A 12,580-nucleotide genomic window follows, 5' to 3' on the forward strand; every position below is an offset into this window, starting at 1 on the left:
TAGCCCAATTTCTGATGCAAAGGAGGCTTACATGGTCATGGTGTATACATCTGCCTGCCTGTCAGTCCATCTCTGTAACTGTTGAGCCCACTGGCCAATTTTGAACAAGTCTGGCAGAAGCATAATGGCATCCCTATAGGTTTTGTGAACACAAACAGTCTGAGAGCAAAAAAAGGGACTCTGCCACAGTCCCCAACAGGGAAAGTTACAGCATGGGTTCACGCCTTGTTATATTGCAGATATTCCATAAAAGTGAAAACACTAATAAGTGCCTGATCTGCCTAAAAAACTTCAAATTAAGTTTATGCCATCTTACACACCCTAGTCCATCAACCACAGTACACAAATACACAGGAGATGCAGATTTGTTAGTTCCAGTGCTCACTAAATTACTTGTTAGGTCATTGGGGTTTTTTTTTGTACCAGAGGCTGCTATCAGCTCTGCTATTTCATATGTGACTAAATAAAAATCTGTTTAATCCTAGATACTCTATTCATTTGTGGCTGCACAATGTAATCGTTTGTGTTCAGCAAAGGCTCCCACATGAAAGCAACAGTAAGTTCACATATATATGTTTAGTTTTATATTTAAAAGCAAGTGAACATTTCCCACATCCAAGCAAAAGCATTTTTCAGTTTGTTGTGATGAAATGTTTAGTCCCCATCTCTCACTCTAAAAGACAAAGCGGTGTCTGTATGTTGATACGACAAATGGGGGCAAGGAGCTGTGCAAGAGTTGAGGGACGCCCTTTCCCAATGTCTGCATGTTTCCTGTCCTCCTTCCCCATTCACACAGCAATACATTCCAACCAAGGGCATTTCCTATATGGAGCTTTTATAAGGCCTGATGGTTCACTCTCTTTTGATACAACTCGACCACCCAGCTGACAGCCTCACTTCAAAGACTGGCAGAAAAGAGTTGTGCAAAAATACTGTTCTCTCTGTCACAGGGGTAACCCAGCCCTTTGGGCCTGAAGAAGAAAAGTGGCAGGCAGGGTGGGGGGAAATACTGTGGCTGGGATTGATGAGTGAATTCCAGTTTCCACTCCAGAAGAGGGTCATTTTTGTTGTAGCTTAGGTCTTCCTATCTGCCCTTAGCACCCACTCAAGAGAAAGAAGAAAGGGGAAGCCTGCTTTTGAACTGGGCTGAGGCAGCTGCAGATCCATGCAGAACTACATTAGCAATCCTTCGACTTATTTTGTTCCTAGGGATCACTTGCTGGAGGGGCTGCGTGTGTGTAGACAGGGTTGGGTCTCTGCTTTTCGCCTTTGCTGGGGTATCAAGCAAAGTTCTGGTTAAGGTCTTGCTTACTTTTCTGGTCTGGTTCCAAAATGTTTTCCAAAGGATGTAAACTAGCCGATCAGGAAATGTTACCTCTTATTGTAACCCTCCCCCAACCCCATTACAGTGTTTTAAATCTTCTGCCTTCAAACACCTCCCACGTATATTCTGGTTATTTGGGCCTAATTGTTTCGCTTTGCTTTGCAAGGCAGTGCAGGTTGTATGTTAGGTAAAGATATGACACCTTATATTTAGCATTAATTGTAACTGCACCTGTCCTGAACATATATCTCTCTTGCCAGTCCTTCCTGTGTAATTTCAGTCCCTAAATAGCCCACCTCATGATATATTCTTTGATAAATTTCCCAGCAGAGTATCCCTTGTGACAAACTGCTGCAAGCTCTTGTATAAATCTTTGGGTTTAACTCATCTCTTTAGGAATAAAATCCTGATGCCTTCCCCTTCATCTATACCTTATTTCTCCCCAGAACAGTCAACATCTGCATGCAAACCAGGGGTAAAGCCAGGGGCAGATATTAAAAAGAAAGTATAATTTTGTGGTTGACAGCTTTATAGTAGAAGCCTTTTTTTGAGGGATGGTATCCCCCAAAACAAAACATGGTTAACCAATATGTTTCTGATCGACCATATTACCTTTTGGGGGTTTGTTTTGTTTGGGGTTTTTTCTTCATAAAAAGCAGTAACTGGTTCAAAGTGAGTTTTGCAAAGAAAACAGGATGGCTAACATGATGGAGGATACAGGAGAGTGTTTTTCCATTTCTCAGTGATCCAGCTGCAGGTTAGCCTGAGGTGTTGGGGCTTTGCTGTCTTGAAGTGGAAGAATAAATAAATAGGTGCCTGTGCCATGGTTGTTATTAAACAGTACACTCCTTCCCTGGGCTGGCTGGCACCATAGCAAGGCTCGCAAAGGCTTGGTGGAGATTGCATCTTCTCCACTATCTTCTCTGCAGCCAGTATCCAGGAGTTTGTGGGAAGACTCTTACGTGTGCAGCAACCCGCGCTCTGCTTGTCCGGAGTCTGAAATTTCATTTCCAAGGGCTGCCAATGCAGCACAGGAATGGGTACATTAGTCACGTCTAAGTATTGGCAGAACTAAAAAGCCTGAAACAAGTGATTTCAGGGTGGAGAGGAAGAAGTGTTTGCCTTCTCCAGTCTCCCTCCGGCAGCCCAGAGAGCTGCAGGCGGTGGAAGGGAGGTGTGTCACTCCTGCAGCAGCAGTGACAGACTGCAATCCAGAGGATGAAGAAATGGTTTCAGAGGCTTCCTTTCTGTCTATTACATTGCCTCAGGGAGAAAACCTAGCTGATGAATTGGAGAATTCCCACAACTGAGTCAAGTGCTTCTGGCCTCCCACTCAGCTTTTCAGCTGTTGTTTCTATGCAAGAGTAAATAGGTAGGAGAGGCCTCTGAAGAGAGCAGAAAGGAACAACTGTGTTTGCGGGCTTATTTCTTGCAGCAAGGTATTTGCTGACTGAGCATGCACAGAGAGGCCTTTAGCCATTTGCCCTGGCTGCTCCCATTCAAAGGGCAACAGTTTGAGGTGGTTTCTTGTAAGACATAGTGCTGACCCAGGTCTCTTGCTTAATCTTTCAACTCCTGTGTAGGCAAGGACTCAGAACTGGTTGCAATTCAGAATTCAGCTGAACTACCCTGTGGGGCTTTGGGCAAGTCATCTGCTGTGCCTCAGTTCCCCATCTGTAAAATGAAGAAAATACTACTCTACGTCACTGGACTGCTACAAGGAAGATCTTAAAAACTAAAAACCTAAGCCAACATCACCTATGTTTACTTTGGTTTCCCCTGCAAGGAGGGGAAGAAAAAAGAGGACCATTGTAGAGTCCCTTTGCACATGAGCCAAATCCTGAGTGGAAGCTCTCGCTAGAGAAAACAGTGAGGAATCAGCAATGCAGTCTCCAAATAGGGTGCTTAATTGCAGTGATAATTATGTAGCTCTCAAATCACAGTGTGCTTTAGAGGCAAAGGAACACCAGGAATGGGGATACTGGTACATTAAGGTAGCAACAAGTCTACCACATCGTGTATGCTTACGTGTGTACTGGCTGCCTGTCAGTGTGCATTGCTACTGACTCTTTGGAGAAGAAAATGCTCAGGTGAGAGTTGATGGGGAGAGGAATGGAGCACAGAGGGAAGGCTGGGTGGGTGTCCCAGGCAGAGGCTGTAGGGATGAGGAGCAGACTGGCAGGAAGCAATTAGCGGGACAGTCTTGATACAATGGAGTAGGCCACCAGCCAGTATAGCAAGATGAGGTGGGAATCAGAGTTATGTGCTGATGACAAGGACAAGATGTCCCATGCTGTGTGGTGGCTAAGACAGAGTCACTGGAGGGGACGCAAGAGAATGATGTGTCCAAGAGTGAACAAATTCATTTGACAAGTTGCGTAATCAGTGGAGGAATAGAGAGCAGTGGTAAGCAGAGATGAGGCCCTCGTATGCACAAAGTTTTAGCCATCCTGGAAGATTGCTAAAAAAAGCCATTGCAAAACAGGAAGCCTTGTGTTTTTATAAAGGGGGGGGGGATAATAGAAGTGTGAAGCTTGAACATGGGGTAGAATTTAGAAGTTGGCCTTAAAACTACAAAAAAGTGCAGGCAGGAAGCAGTTTGGCCCCCACAATAAATGCAAAACTGCATGAAGGGAACAGCATAGGAAAGAAAAAGGGAATCCTCCGAGGGGAGATGCAGAATTCTGAAGTGTAGGCTTAGACCTGGAGATGGAACAAGTTGATTTGTGATTCATGAACATAAAGATACAGCTAGATTTTAAGATGTGACAGAAGTGTGTTTATACAGTTTGGAAGATGCCCTTTACTGATCAGCGTACACTGTCCACTGATGTGTATCTAGCTTAAAAATACTCAGAGAGGCAATGCAAAGAAGCCAGCTGCCCACGACCTTATTGGAGGCATGGCTAGCTCCAGACCTTTCACTTGCCAGTGTTTCTGTCCAGCAGTGCCAGCGTGAAGGGAGATTGAGTGGGTGCCAGTAACTCCTGTGAGTCAGAGAAAATAAATAAAAGGAGCCGGCCAGACCTCCTTCCAAAAAGACTATTTCCAGAGGGACATGTTGTAGGTGTGAAAGCAAAACTGTACAGGAAGTTACGCTTGACATCTGCTGTTTAATTTGGTTTTGCCTTTAGAAATCCAGAACTAAGGCCGTAAAAAAAAATACCAGACAACATCCCCTGCTTCTGTTCTGGCTAGGTCACACTAGTGATCTGGCTAGATCACATTTTGACCTGACCAAGACACTGCAGAACAGCATTTATAGCAGGCTTTAATGTTGCTCCAAGTAGGGGTGCCCTCCAGCCACCCCACATCCACACAAGGAAAAACCAGCATAGTGCCTACGTTTGATACAGGAGGTATTCCCACCTTCAACTTCAGTAGGGAAGAGCTTCTAAACAACCCAGTCTGAGGCATGGTGATGGTCTTGGTCCTGAGACAGTGTCACAGAGGCAGTGACCCAGGCTGTCCCTTCCTGGGTCTATGGACACCTGAATTCAGGCTGTATACTGTATAGTGAATGTTCAGATCAGCATCAGCAGAAAGATCTGGATTTGAATTCTTTCAAAAGCAAAACCCAAGTGCGTAATACATAATTCCCCCATTGCTTGTTTTTAGATCCATTTCTTTAGCAACTCAATCAAGATTTTGCAGCTCATTTTAAAGTAAGTGCCATTTCTCTAAGAGAAATGTGTTTATAGCTTTCAGTCTGAGAATTTTAAAAATAACCAAATGGATCGAGCTAACCCAGATTAATAAATGATTCTTATCTGTTAATATCTGAAAACTTTGATCATCACATTCAAGAGATTCCTTTCTCCAGAGGGGTATTTTTCAGACAGATTGTCCCCACACCTCTTTATTTTCAGGCTGTAGCAAGTTACCGTGCTGCACCCTCATGCAAAACAAATTGGAAGAAAGGAGGGGGAGGAGGAGCTCCAATATAAATAAGCCACAGCTCTGAGCTTATCCACATTTCTTTTTCCCTCTTCTCCTGGCAATGGAGAATCCATAGATCTCCCCTCGTGTTTAGCCTATTCTCCTCACATGCTCTTTTCTATTTGCCCTGCATCCTTTTGTGGGATCTTTAAAAAGATCTTCCCTTGAGAGTGATCATGAGCAATTTCCCTTTTACTCTTCCAGCAAACCTGCCCCAGTAACATGTTTCTGCATGTCAGACCCCACACCTTCTTCCCCACCCTCCCGTATTTAATTTTCTTCTGTTGGAGAAGCAGCTGTATCCCCTGGGGAAGAGTGCAGCCTGTGGCAGATCCCCATCCCTACCAGATTATCTCTGCTCTTACAAGCAGGATGAGAGAGTCCAGCCTTCACGGCTCTACTTCCACTTTGTTGAGGCTGCCAATTAGTAGAGGAAGTGATGATTGGATTTTTTTCTCATGCTGACAACTGACCTAAGCCACAGTAAGGCAGGAAATACAATTAGACAGCGGATGATCCTGGGAAGGACTGCAGCTAATGGCTGTTGTTCACAAACATTTAATTTATCCTTCTACTCTTCCTACAAGTTGCATATAGAAAATAGTGGGGTAATTTCATACTCTCATGTAAGGTAATTGCCTCTTTCAGCACTGCAGAGCAATATGAATGGCAAATTACATCTCAAAAATGCTAATGCTTGGGGTAACACTGTGACAAGCAATGGGAGGGATTTACTGGAGGCCTTGGTCACAGGTTATGTGGTAGCTTTCCAGCTAAGCTTCATCTGAAGGTCATTAGCTGCAGCAAGGGTCATTTGAGCCTGGGCCAAATCATCTGTGGCAAGGCAACGTCACAGCATCTGTTCATCACCTCCAGGAAGCTTTGTCTGTCACTCAATATTGCCTCTCGTTCTGCAGTTATGATACAGGAGAACAAGAAGCACCATACCTGAGTCCCAGCATGGGAGACTGGGTAGGCCTGACATTTACGGTAAGAAGGGGTCAGGACATTTCTCTTGCTGCTTTGGGTGTCCAGATCATGCAGCTGTATACTGCTGTGGGACTGCACAGCGGTGCTGGGGAATTAACTCAGTTGCCTGGGAGAAGGTGAGTTTGGATTGGGCTGCTTGTCTGCAGCACTAGGTAACCTACTTTTATGAACACTGCCCAGGCAATTTAGTTAGATCAGGGCGATTCCCTGCCTTCATCGACTCGGTGGCCTGCCATTCCCTTTCCTTCTGAGCTCATCTGCATTTGGAAGGTAAACACAAGGTACGCCCATGGTGACCTTTAGAACTAGAAGCCTTTACAGTTTGCATAACACTGCAGATATATATGCCACGATAATAAATAAGCTAGAGTAATTATGGAATAAATCCTTGCCCCAGAGAGATACCCAGGTGCGAATGGTGGAGCATGCTGCCAAACAAAGTACAGCTCAACCAGAGAGGAGCATGCTGCAAACACCCAGGGTTTTTGCAAGAGGAGGGAAGAACACCTAGGCAACATGAGCAGGCTCCGGGGGCAAGCTGAAAGAAGTCAGAAGGCCAGAGGGGATGAGGAAGAAAGTGAAGGAGACATTTAATGACCTCCCATAATGCTGACGGCCCAAAGACAAGGATTGTAAGAGATGATGAGAAATGCTATGCTGGCATAAAGACAGTCATGGAAAAGGAAGAGGAGCTTTGAATTTAACATCCACTGCTCTGCCATTGTCCTACCTTTGACAAACCACCTTCATCTGACTTCCCTCCTCATCTTTGTGCACCTTAGCACTCTGACTTGCAAATTCTTTGGAGTAAGACTGTAATTTCTACAGGCATATGAAGTGCCCACAGTAACCAGGCTTTGAACTCAGCTGGTGCATCTCTCTCGTGAAGGACAGCAACATCCAATAGAAGATGAAAAGCTGTTGCATAGACTGGGACATAGGCAAGGCATCGCTGTTAACAGAGATCAACAGCTTGTACTGTGGGGATGAAGGAGAACAGGATGCTGGAGAGCAGAGGGCAACACCAGTCACTGAGAGCACAGCTTGCTCGTGGCAGCAGAAGAGAAAGAAATCTTAAAATCACGATATGTGGGTGGAGGTGGGGAAGAGACAGGCAATGGTTCAGTAGAAAAGGCAGGTGCTATTTTAGTCAGACTGGGTTAATTTCAGTTCTGATGTAACTCCATTTACGTCAACTTTAGTCAGTTGAATTACACAAAGGATTAATTTAGGTCAGTGAGTTGAGGTGAGAGTGAGTCAGCCCAAAATAAGTTTTGGGGAGCAAGGAAAAGATGTGAAACAAGGACCAGGTGAAGAACTGGAGCTATCTCTCCTGGTCTTGGAGAGATGTTGAAGGGAGGATGAGAGGGGATGAACAAGAGGGAGCAAAGGTGAGCAGCCCATAGGACCCTGCAGGGATGTTTGACAATGATTTTAATTCCAACTCAGGACAATTTTCAAAGAAAGGTAATTTGCTCCCTGAATTCTGCAGTGTAGTGGTTATTTACCCCTTACTCCTTCTCATAGTCCAGTTCCCCTTGCCACTCCTCTGGGCAGTTTGCACACCATCATACCATACTCACTAAGAGACCCTAAAATTAAGTTTTGGTTTTATTTTTTTGTGTGTTTAATCACAAAACATTACAGGTTTAACCTGAAATGCACTTTGGATCAGGGTTTCATGGGGCAACAGCTGCATTTAGCAGGGAAAAGTGGGTCTGATTCACTCCTGGTACAGCTTCACTGGAGTTGATGGAAATGAATTTGTTCCATTAATTCTCCAGAGACTGCATGAAAGCCAAATGAAACCAGACAGGCCATTTTCAGGCTGATAAATTCATCCACACCTTAACTCTTACCAGCCTGCCCAGGAAACACATGGAAAAAGTGTCTGAAATACTTGACACCATCTTTAAGCTTTGCAAAGGAGTGCCTCTCAACAGCATACAGGGAAAAAAAGAATGCCATATGCAATACACATAATGAAATGAAAATAAAAGATAATTAAGCACATCTCCTGCTTCCTTCCCATTCCACTCTTCTTTCCCTGCACATGCTTTCCATCAACTGGTTTGATGCCTCTTTTAAACTGGTGTTTACTTTCTCGTAATTCCATGCACTGAGATAATGTAACAACATGAATCCCTGAGGCTTCAGGTTATGCCTGTCCTCATTTCCCCTAGCTTTTATTTTCCCATTCAGTTTTTATGGTTTTGTTCTTAGAAATTATGATCTTCAATTCTATTTTATTTTCATTCCCTTCCTCTATAGCTTGGCCCTGTTTTCATGCCTCTGTTCTCTTGTCCCTTGTTCAGTGCTTTAGTTGAGAGAAGAAAGACAGCAGGCTATAAGGTTAAAGATTAACCATCTCTTTAACACCTTCCCCAAACTCAGTTCCTCCAGTTTCCCACCTTCCATAAATACTTGGTCCTGCACAAGAAACAAACACCCACAAAGCACTCTTGTCTCATATCCAATCACCATAATAAATACAAACTCTCTTCTGTAACATTCAATCATTATATTTAGTCTTAATATCATGCTTTTCATCTGCAAACACCCACACAAGCATTGGTTAATTTGTCCTTACAACAGCCCAGCAAGGTAGGTAATTACACGTTATTATCTCAATTTTACACATAAGGAAACTGCAGGAGAAATTATGAAACTCCTAACAAGCACAAATACCCACAAAGCTAACATGGTGCTAACTGTGTCTTCTACAAATGCCCACATACACATAGTAGTGAACATTCACGTTAATGTACACTGAAAATAAGGGACTAGCAAAATCATTGTAGAACAGGAGAGAAGTGGTGCTTAACACATTACATCCACCAAGAAGGAAACTTCTCAGAACATGAGAGTGCCCTGGACAGCAGAGGAGAGGTGCAGGAAGCAAACAGCAAGTTCTCTGCAGTATGCTCTTTTCTGGACAGCATTTCATGACCTCCATTTCCTGTGATTAGCAAATGTGCAAGGTGAGCTCCTTGCCCCCATGTACTTCTTCTGAAGCACGACTCAGGTTTGATTTCACGTTTGCAGTTTCACCACTGGTGGCTGCCTTTGTTCTATCAACATTTTTCTGACAAGAAGTTGGGAAAAAGCAGCCATGCACAACCCCGAAGTGAGATCCTGCCCCATTTGAATGCTAATTATCCATTAGTGTTCTGTCTATCTGACTCATTCTACTGCCTATCAAGATGTCAAGATAGGAAGCTAATAGACCTTCTGGACCACAGGCAGCCAGACACACAAAGCCATAGAAATATGGAAGAAACATTAGTGGGAAAGCCAGAGAACAAAAATGAAGACATCAGTAATTAACTCTGATCCAGGATATCCGCAGCCTGTGTCAGAGTATCCTGTGTGCAGCAACTCCCCTCCACCACAGGGACAGGATGCTCTGTTCCCACCCCACGTGGTACCCCACAGCAGCCCTTGCACAGCAGAGGCTCCAGGGACACTGCAGAGTCTGTTTTGGAGAGTCAGATCCTTAAGTGTAGTTAGACACTTGACACTGGGTGAACATGAGCCAGCCTGTGCCCAGGCAGCCAACAAGGCCAATGACATCCTGGTCTGTACCAGCAATAGTGTGGCAGCAGGGCCAGGGCAGTGATCATCCCCTGTACTGGGCACTGGTGAGGCTGCATCACGAATAAAGTGTTCAGTTCTGGGCCCTTCTCTGCAAGAGAGACATTGAGGTGCTGGAGCAGGTCCAGTGAAGGGCAGCAAAGCTGGTTGAAGCTATGAAGACAGGCTGAGAATGCTCGGGTTGTTCAGCCTGGAGAAGAGAAGGCTCCATGAAGATCTTATAGCAGCTTTCCAATACCTAAAGGGGACCTACAAAAAATCTGGAAAGGGACTTTTTGCAAGGGCAGGTAGTGACAGGATAAGAGGGAACGACTTTAAGCTGGAAGAGGGGAAATTAGATTAGACATCAGGAAGAAGTTCCTTACTGTGAGGGTGGTGAAGCACTGGCACAGGTTGCCCAGAGAAGCTGTGGCTGCCCCATCCCTGGCAGTTTTCAAGGTCAGGTTGGAAGGGGCTTGGATCAACCTGGTCTAGTGGAAGGTGTCCCTGTCCCTGGCAGGGGTTGGAACTGGATGAGCTTTAAGGTCCCTTCCAACCCAAATCAGTCTGTGACTCTTCTTTCCTCAGTGCTCTTTACCTGGTGGGTAAAGGACCAGACCACTAGCAGAGCATTTGTGCTGGCAAGGCCATGCCAGACTCACATGAACTGACTGCCCATGTCTGTGCATGTGTGGAGGGGTCCAGCTCCCTCCCTGCCCTATTCACTGGACATAGGAAAACCACACTGCTTCATCAAGAGCAAACCTGGGAGAGGGGAAGGGAGAAGCACCAGGGAGCACTAACAGTGGAGTTACTACTTGCATAGTGGTGCTGCTATAGGTCCTGTAATACAAACAAGTCTTAGAAGGGATTTCAAGCCAGAGGAGCACTGAGATGTTCAGATGCATCAAGAATGCCTGCTGCTGTGGCCATTACAGTGATCTCTCCTGCCTCATTGCTTCCTTGTGCTACTCCTGTTTCCTTTCCTGTACCCATCTCTATCACTAGCTGGAAGCTGCAAGAGCTTTGGGACATTGCCATAATGCCAGAATGACAGGGCTTTAGTCTTGGTCTGGATTTAAGTTTCCTAAATGTTTATGGCAACCTGGGAGTAGTAAGAATAAATACTAAGATACCACTAGCAAACTTAAAAAAAAACCCAACACACACACACACATAATGAAAACACACTAATGCCCAATGTGTAATGAAATGGAAAGTAAACGTACACACTCTTGAGAGAGAAGGTGATGGGGACAGTGAGCTTTAGGAACACTGTAAAATGAATTCCAGGATCATAATGAAGCATTTGAGATGAGGCCGAAGGAACTGGAAGCTATGATGATGAAGACAAGAGCTTCCAGCTAATATGGGAGTGCAAAGGGAGACAGTGGCGGGATGCAAATAGGAGGTTGATGTGATTGCAGTGTTGAGCCAGCCAAGCCTTATGTATACTAGCAGCACACATCCTATTAGGGAGAGTTTTGCACCCACGCTATAAGTAACAGGATGCTCAACATGAATTTGAATTTTGCATGAAGGAAAGACAGCTGCATTAAAAATGGGTTAGTTGGTCTCAGTTGATACTCTCTGACCACAACACATCTTGTATATGCTAAGTTCAGCCTCTTTGGGACAGCATTCCTCAAAATGTTAGTTCTTCTTTACCTGGGGTAGCCATTAATGTATATTTACAACACAGATGTTCTTCTCTGACTCTCCTGTGAGGTCTGTTATCCTACACCAGAGAGGCCTCCACCAAGCACAGTCTCCTCCACTTCCGCTGTGTGGATTGTGTGCATCCATGCATGATGCTTGGCTTGACCACTTACTGTGAAACAGTCATACCACTGTCACCAGCTCGAGTTATTTACAGAGCTGTACTAGCTCTAAGTTAATCAGCTGTTTTTCCTAAGTGACGCATTTCCCCCCTATAGACATGGCTGGAAAAACCCTTTTGCAGCAGCTTTTTCAATAAGCTAGAGGCTGCAGAAATAAGGAAGGAAGAAACAATAAAGCATAATATGAGGAATACATTGAGAAGAGCTTTGGGGCTGTGGTCAGCTTTGTCTGAGTCATGAGAAAAGAAAACCATGAGGCTTTGACCATATTAGACTGTCTTACACAGGTAAATAGAAAGATTCTTTAAGTAGATGAAAGATGATAATTATAATTTCAAAGAGGAGTAAATCACTACCCACACCCTTTGGCTCCCTACATGAAGATCTTATCAAATTAAAATATGATCTCTTTGTGGAAGATGGAACCTCAGCTGGTAAAAATGGGAATAGCTCGATGGACTTAAAACATGCAACAGTGACTTACTTAGACAAAGCTCAGTCCCAATTGTCTACTCAGATGTCCTTTCAGGTGTCCCCCTCCTTCCAAAGTCTCACTCGAGCCTGCATGCACCATAGCTGCATGCCTCAGCTAAAAATGGGCTGCTATTCAGAGGCAGCTGCCTCTAGACCCAGGGAAGCCAGCACTTCAGAAAAAAATAGGCTTCATATGGAAATGCTTATTGTAAGGACAATAAACACCACCAGTCTTTTGTTAGTAATGGTATCTCTCATCATAGTGGTTGTCCTTCAATTCACTGACAGAACCAAAGGCTTCAGAAGACTGAAGGACAGTTGTGACCATGTTCTCCAGCTTCCCATAACCAAGGCCAGAGTTTTCACCCACTAAACCCAGCCCTCTTGCCAGCCTTAACCTGGAGACTGTGTGGTAGAGACCACAACAAGCTTGCTATGC

This window comes from Melopsittacus undulatus, chromosome 5 (assembly GCF_012275295.1).
Source record: "Melopsittacus undulatus isolate bMelUnd1 chromosome 5, bMelUnd1.mat.Z, whole genome shotgun sequence".
NCBI classification, from domain to species: Eukaryota; Metazoa; Chordata; class Aves; order Psittaciformes; family Psittaculidae; genus Melopsittacus; species Melopsittacus undulatus.